Source organism: Marmota marmota, unplaced genomic scaffold (genome assembly GCF_001458135.2).
Source record: "Marmota marmota marmota unplaced genomic scaffold, marMar, whole genome shotgun sequence".
NCBI lineage: Eukaryota > Metazoa > Chordata > Mammalia > Rodentia > Sciuridae > Marmota > Marmota marmota.
Window position 1 is genome coordinate 301,564 of NW_026000144.1, and position 6,195 is coordinate 307,758.

The window sequence follows — 6,195 nt, forward strand, 5'->3', positions numbered from 1 at the left end:
CTTCCCTCACAACTTGTTGTGTGATTTTTATTTTTTGGTTGTGTTTGGTTGCACATGGCTGGAATGCATTTGATAGATCACTTTGTAAATCAGGAAAACCAATGATCTACAACTATGAGAGGATCTTAAACAGATTGGTTTGTCCATTTCAGGTTGCTGGTTGGTAGGCCCCTTTAAGGCCCTTCATTTTTCCTTCTATGCCTCCTGGAACTTTCATCAGAGGAGTCTGAGCATCATCCCATCTAACTCTTTTAACCAATGCCTGGCTAAAACTGGAACGTCCAGCCCAGCATATTTAAAAATCACCCACAAAAAGAGGTTCTATAGGTCTTCACAAAACCTGGAATTTCCATGAGGATGTCTGATCTTTATAATCCAAGCAGTCAGCATTGAAGTTAAGCTTCCAGGAGAAAGTTTGGTCCTTATAATCTAAGCAATCAGTGGTTGAGTTAAAACCCAAGCTTCAAGCTCCATATTCCTGGGTGGAAAGAGAAGCTGGGGACTGATTGAGATGGCTGGTAACTGCATTGGTACCCATGGGACTCAGTGTGGCTCCTGGTCCACGAAGCTGGTGATGCATAGGGGTCAAATAAGATCCACAGTCCATGCCCCCAAAGTAGGAAGTTGATCCAGCATATCCTTGACTATAACCTGAAGCCTGAGTATAGGTCATGGGATAGGACCTCTGCATGCAGGAAGAGGAGGTGGACAAGGGATCTGACAGTGGGGAGATGGAAGCTGGCCTCCAGATAGACACTGGAGCACTGCTGCTGGCAATGGTAGGGACTGAGGTGCTAGAGGGGGAGTGAGCTGGCCACTTGTTCCACTCTCTGAACTCACTTCCCCAGCTGGAGATGTCTTCTTTTTGGCAGGTGTCACTTCATTTTTACCTCCATTCTGTTGTTGCTGCTGCTGTTGGCGGCACTTTGCTCTTCCATTCTTAAACCATACCTGCACCCTGGATTCGGGCAAGTTGATTTTCAGCGCCACTTCTTCCTGCATCAAGATGTCTGGGTACCAGGTCTTGGCAAACAGAGCTTCTAGGATGTCTAGTTGAGCTCAGGTGAATGTCATCCTCTCCCGCTGTTTCGGGGGGATGGGGTGGAGGATGGGGGGGTGGTTACGGGATGCGAAGCCAAGGGCCCTTTAGGGTGGGGGAGCAGTTTCTCCGTCACAGGGGTTTCCGCGGGTCCTCTGACTATCCCACCTTCCCCTCTCCTCCCAATGTTCTCCCCTCCGCTTCCAGGGCCTGGGCTCCTGAGACTCAGGACATACTGTCCTTTTCAGAGTAGCACCCAATTCTGAAATGCAGCAAGAATTTTTAAAATTGGAGTTATTGGTGGGGGAATATTAATTAGTGATTTTTTATAGTGCTATAATTAAATCCAGGGCCTCAAGCACCATAAGCAGGTACTCTACCTGAGCTCCTTCCCCAATCCCATTTTATTTTTATTTTGAGACAAAGTCTTGCTAAATGGTCCAGGCTGGCCTCCAACTTACAATTCTGCTGCCTCACCCCCCAAAATAGCTAGTATGGAGATGTAGCTCATTGGTACAGCACCCCTGGGTTTAATCCAAGCAACACACACACACACACACACACACACAGGAAGAGAAAAATTATTAAAAATTAAATTTTGGCAAAATCTAAACATAGGATCATATTCTTTCAATTAGAAGCACCAATGACTATTCTTTCTTAAACAGTATTATAGCGAAGGTAATCCTGTTATTTGTTTGTTTATTTGTTTTAGTAGAGGAGATTGAATCTAGGGGTACTTTATTACTGAGCTGCATCTCCAGCCTTTTTCTTTTCTTATCTCTTGAGACAGGTTCTGAATAAGTTGCCCAAGCTGACCCTGAACTTGAGATTCTCTTGCCTCAGCTTCCTGAGGAATTGGTACTACAGGTATGTGCCACCATGTATAGCATTACTGCTACTTACTAAACCCATTAAGGTTTTTTTTTTTTTTTTCCCTCCTGTACCAGGGATTGAACCAGTGGTGCTCAACCACTGAGCCACATTCCCAGCTTATTTTTTTTTTAATTGTTTTAATTTGAGAAAGGCTCTCAATATGTTGCTTAGGGCCTCACTAAGTTGCTGAGACTGGCTTTGATATTTTGATCCTCCTATCTCAGCCTCCAAAACTGCTGGGATTACAGAAGTGCACAACCAAGCTCAGCTAAACCCACTAGTTGTGTTTTATTTTAACACAATTTTTATTTATTACTTCAGATATCTTTAATAACCGTATGTGTGTGTATTTGGTACTGGAGTTTAAACCCAGGGGGTTTTCACCAGTGCTCTACATCCCCACCCCTTTTCATTTTCTATCTTGAGATGGGATCTCCCTAAATTGCTTAGGGCTTCATTAAATTGCTCAGGCTGGCCTCAAACTTGTGATCTTCCTGCCTCAACCTCCAGAGTTGCTGGGATTACAGGATAGTGCCTCTGCACCCAGCTCAAACATATTGTTTTTTAGCATGTCAAAGTTTATTCCCTCCTTCATGAGGAATCTAATAAGGAGATAATAGTCTGTGCCACTCACAGTGACCTGGAAAATAAGAAGGTTCCATAAGGAATTAATATCTAGGTTTCCCCATGCAGTACTGGTCATTATTGACTGCTGCTGGCCTTTCCTTTCCTTTTTCCTTTTTCTTCTTCTTTTTTGTGAATCTGGGGATTGAACTCAGGTTCTCACTCTCACACATGCTAAGGAAACACTCTACTACTGAGTTACTCACCCATCTTTCCATATATATATATAAAATATATATACATATATATTCATTAAAATGTCATGTTTTTATTAGCTGATATAAAGTAAATTTAGGACATGATGATTTGGAGGTATTTTCCCAGAAATACCATTAGCAGAAACAATACATCATGTATCGGAGAAGCAAGCCATAAATAAATTGACCTGAGACTGTTTGTTCATCAGTCACAGGCATCAAGGTCCATCTTCCTGGCTGGGTGTTCATTACCTGAGAAGCACTGAAAAGTGACAAGGAGAGTTCTTCTAGCAGAGGCATGTAGTTTCCTTTGTTTTCTAGTAGCTTTCAATTTCTTCATTAGTCAGTATAAAATGTGAGACCACTATTTTTTTCATTTTTTTTAATTTTAATTTGTTATATATGACAGCAGAATGCATTACAATTCATATTACACATATAGAGCACAATTTTTCATATCTCTGGTTGTACACAAAGTAGAGTCACACCATTCGTGTCTTCATATATGACTTAGGGTAATGATGTCCATCTCATTCCTCCATCATTTCTACCCCCATGCCCCCTCCCTTCCTCTCCCTCCTCTTTTCCCCTTTGCCCTATCTAGAGTTCATCTGATCCCCCTATGCCCCTCACCACCATATTATGAATCAGCATCCTTAATCAGAGAAAGCATTCAGCATTTGTTTTTTGGGGATTGGCTAACTTCACTTAGCATTATCTTCTCTAACTCCATCCATTTACCTGCAAATGCCATAATTATATTCTCTTTTAATGCTGAATAATATTCCACTGTGTATATATACATTTATCCATTTCATTCATCTACTGAAGGGCATCTAGATTGGTTCCACAGTTTAGCTATTGTGAATTGTGCTGCTATAAACATTGATGTGGCTCTGTTCCTGTAGTATGCTGTTTTTAAGTCCTTTGGGTATAGATGGAGGAGAGGGATAGCTGGGTCAAATGTTGGTTCCATTCCCAGATTTCCAAGAAATCTCCATACTGCTTTCCATATTGGCTACACCAATTTGCAGTCCCACCAGCAGGTATAAGTGTCCCTTTTCCTCCACATCTTTGCAAACACCTATTGTTGTTTGTATTCTTAATAGCTCACTCCATTCTGACTGGAGTGAGATGACATCTTAGAGAAGTTTTGATTTGCATTCTTCTAATTGTTAGAGATGTTGAATATGTTTTCATTATTTGTTGATTGATTGTATATCACCTTCTGAGAAGTGTCTGTTCATGTCCTTGACCCATTTATTGATTGGGTTATTTGTTTTTAGTTCTTTTTTTTTTTTTTTGGTGTTAAGATTTTTGAGTTCTTTATATATCCTAGGGATTAGTACTATATCTGACATGCATGTGGTAAAATTTTGTTCCCAAATTGTAGGCTTTCTATTTACTTCTCTATTTCTTTTGCTGAGAAGAAGCTTTTTCGTTTGAATCTATTCCATTTATTGATTCTTGATATTAATTCTTGTGCTATAGGACTCTTATTAAGGAAGTTGGGGCCTCATCCGACATAATGGAGATTTCAGCCTACTTTTTCTTCAGTAGCTCAGGTCCCTCATAGTGAAATCATTCTGGACAATGAGTAGGTGCATTACCTGAAGAGAGAGTGTCAGGGAAGCCCATAAGCATGCAGGGCTGTGGTCAAAGCTTCCCAGGGAGAAGTAGAGTGTAAAGCACACTATAGGAGTTTCACTGGTACACCTGACTTTATTTTTATTTTTCTGTAATGGGGATTGAACCTACAATACTTAACCACTGAGCAACATCCCCAGCCATTTTTATTTTTATGTTTTTAAATTTTGAGACAGGCTATCACTAACATGCTTAGTGCTTGCTAATTTTCTGAGGCTGGCTTTGTACTTGCGATCCTTCTGCCTCAACCTCCGGAGTGAGTCAGTGTGATTACAGGCAGGCATGTGCCAGTACACTGGGTTGACTTTTTTTTTTCTTTTTTTGAGAAGGGTCTTGCCATGTTGCCCAGGCTAATCTCAATCTCCTGCCTCAGCTTTCCAAGTAGCGGGACTATAGTCATGCACCACTGCACCAGGCTGTTCTAGAGTCCAACCACTTCTATCTCCAGAGTTAATGCCACCTTCCAAAGAGAATTGGAAAGGATACTGGTTTTATACTCAGGGCCCATGGCCACATTTCCAAGAAAGACAAAGGGGTCAGGTTCCAGAGTCAGGCTTTTTATCACTACAGGGTCCTTACCTTGGTTACAGTTACCCAGTAAAAGGTAATGATTCAGACAGACAATTTCAAGGACCTCAGGATCCCAGAGAAGGGGGCCCAGGGCACTCAGGATCAGGTCCCTGTAGGGATTCATTGCAAAGGATGCATTAGCACTGGCAAAATTTTTCATCTATTAACATATTATTCATATAGTTTTAAAGTCTGATTCTATCAACTCTGTTCCAGGATTTTATTTCATTTTCTGTTTTAAATGAGATCTTGTCTTTTTTTTTTTTTCTTCTCTCTACTTAAAGGATAGAAGCCAGGGGCTCAAGTATGTTAGGCAAGCACACTACACTGAGCTACATCTCTGGCCCTTTTTCTTTTGAGAAAGGGTATTACTAAGTTGCCAGGGGTTGGCCTCCAGCTTGTGAACCTCATGCCATTCACTCAAGTTGGTGGAATTACAGGCTTGCTCCACTGTGCCCAGCTAGATTTTATGTAATTTTTCAATACCAGGAATTGAGTCTAGTGTTGCTTAAACAAGAGCTATATCTCCAGATATATATATATATATACAATAGTATATATACTATTGTTAATATTTATGTGCACATATGATATTTCAATATATTTACACATTAGGTAATGTTTCAATCAGGTAATATTCAACATTTCTAATTCTTTAACATTTATCATTTCTTTATGATGAAAACATTCAAATTCCATTCTTCCAGGTTTTTAAAATGTATACCACATTATAATTATTATCTACAGTCTACTCAGCAATGGCACACCAGAAATTGGCTTGTTTCATTTAACATAATGACCTCCAAGTTCTAACCATGTTGAAAAAGGACAGAATTGCATTCTCCCTCATAGATGAAGAATATTCTATGGCATATTTGTACCAATTTTCTTTACCTATTCATCACTTGATGGACACTTAGGTTCATTTCTTAGCTATTTATTAGCTATTTTTGAATAGTGCTGTGTTAACATGTGAATGCAGATATCTCTTCACTGATCTTATTTCCTTTGGATATATTCCTCATGGTGGAATAGCTAAATCTTAAAGTTTTTTTTTGTGGGTTTTATCCATCAATGAGCAAATACACTTTCTTCTCAGCAGCACATGGATCCTTCTCTTAAATAGACCATTTATTATGCCACAAAAAAATCTTTTTTATTATTTTTCAGCTTTATTAAGGGTTAATAGGAAAACAAAAATTATATTTATGGTATACAATATAATGTTTATATATATATATA

General features: G+C 39.6%; 1 pseudogene; it reads right to left on the reverse strand.

Moving 5' to 3' along the window:
• Positions 1 to 6: 6 nt before the first annotated feature.
• Positions 7 to 6,195, reverse strand: part of LOC107160636 — an 11,300-nt pseudogene continuing 5,111 nt past the window's right edge.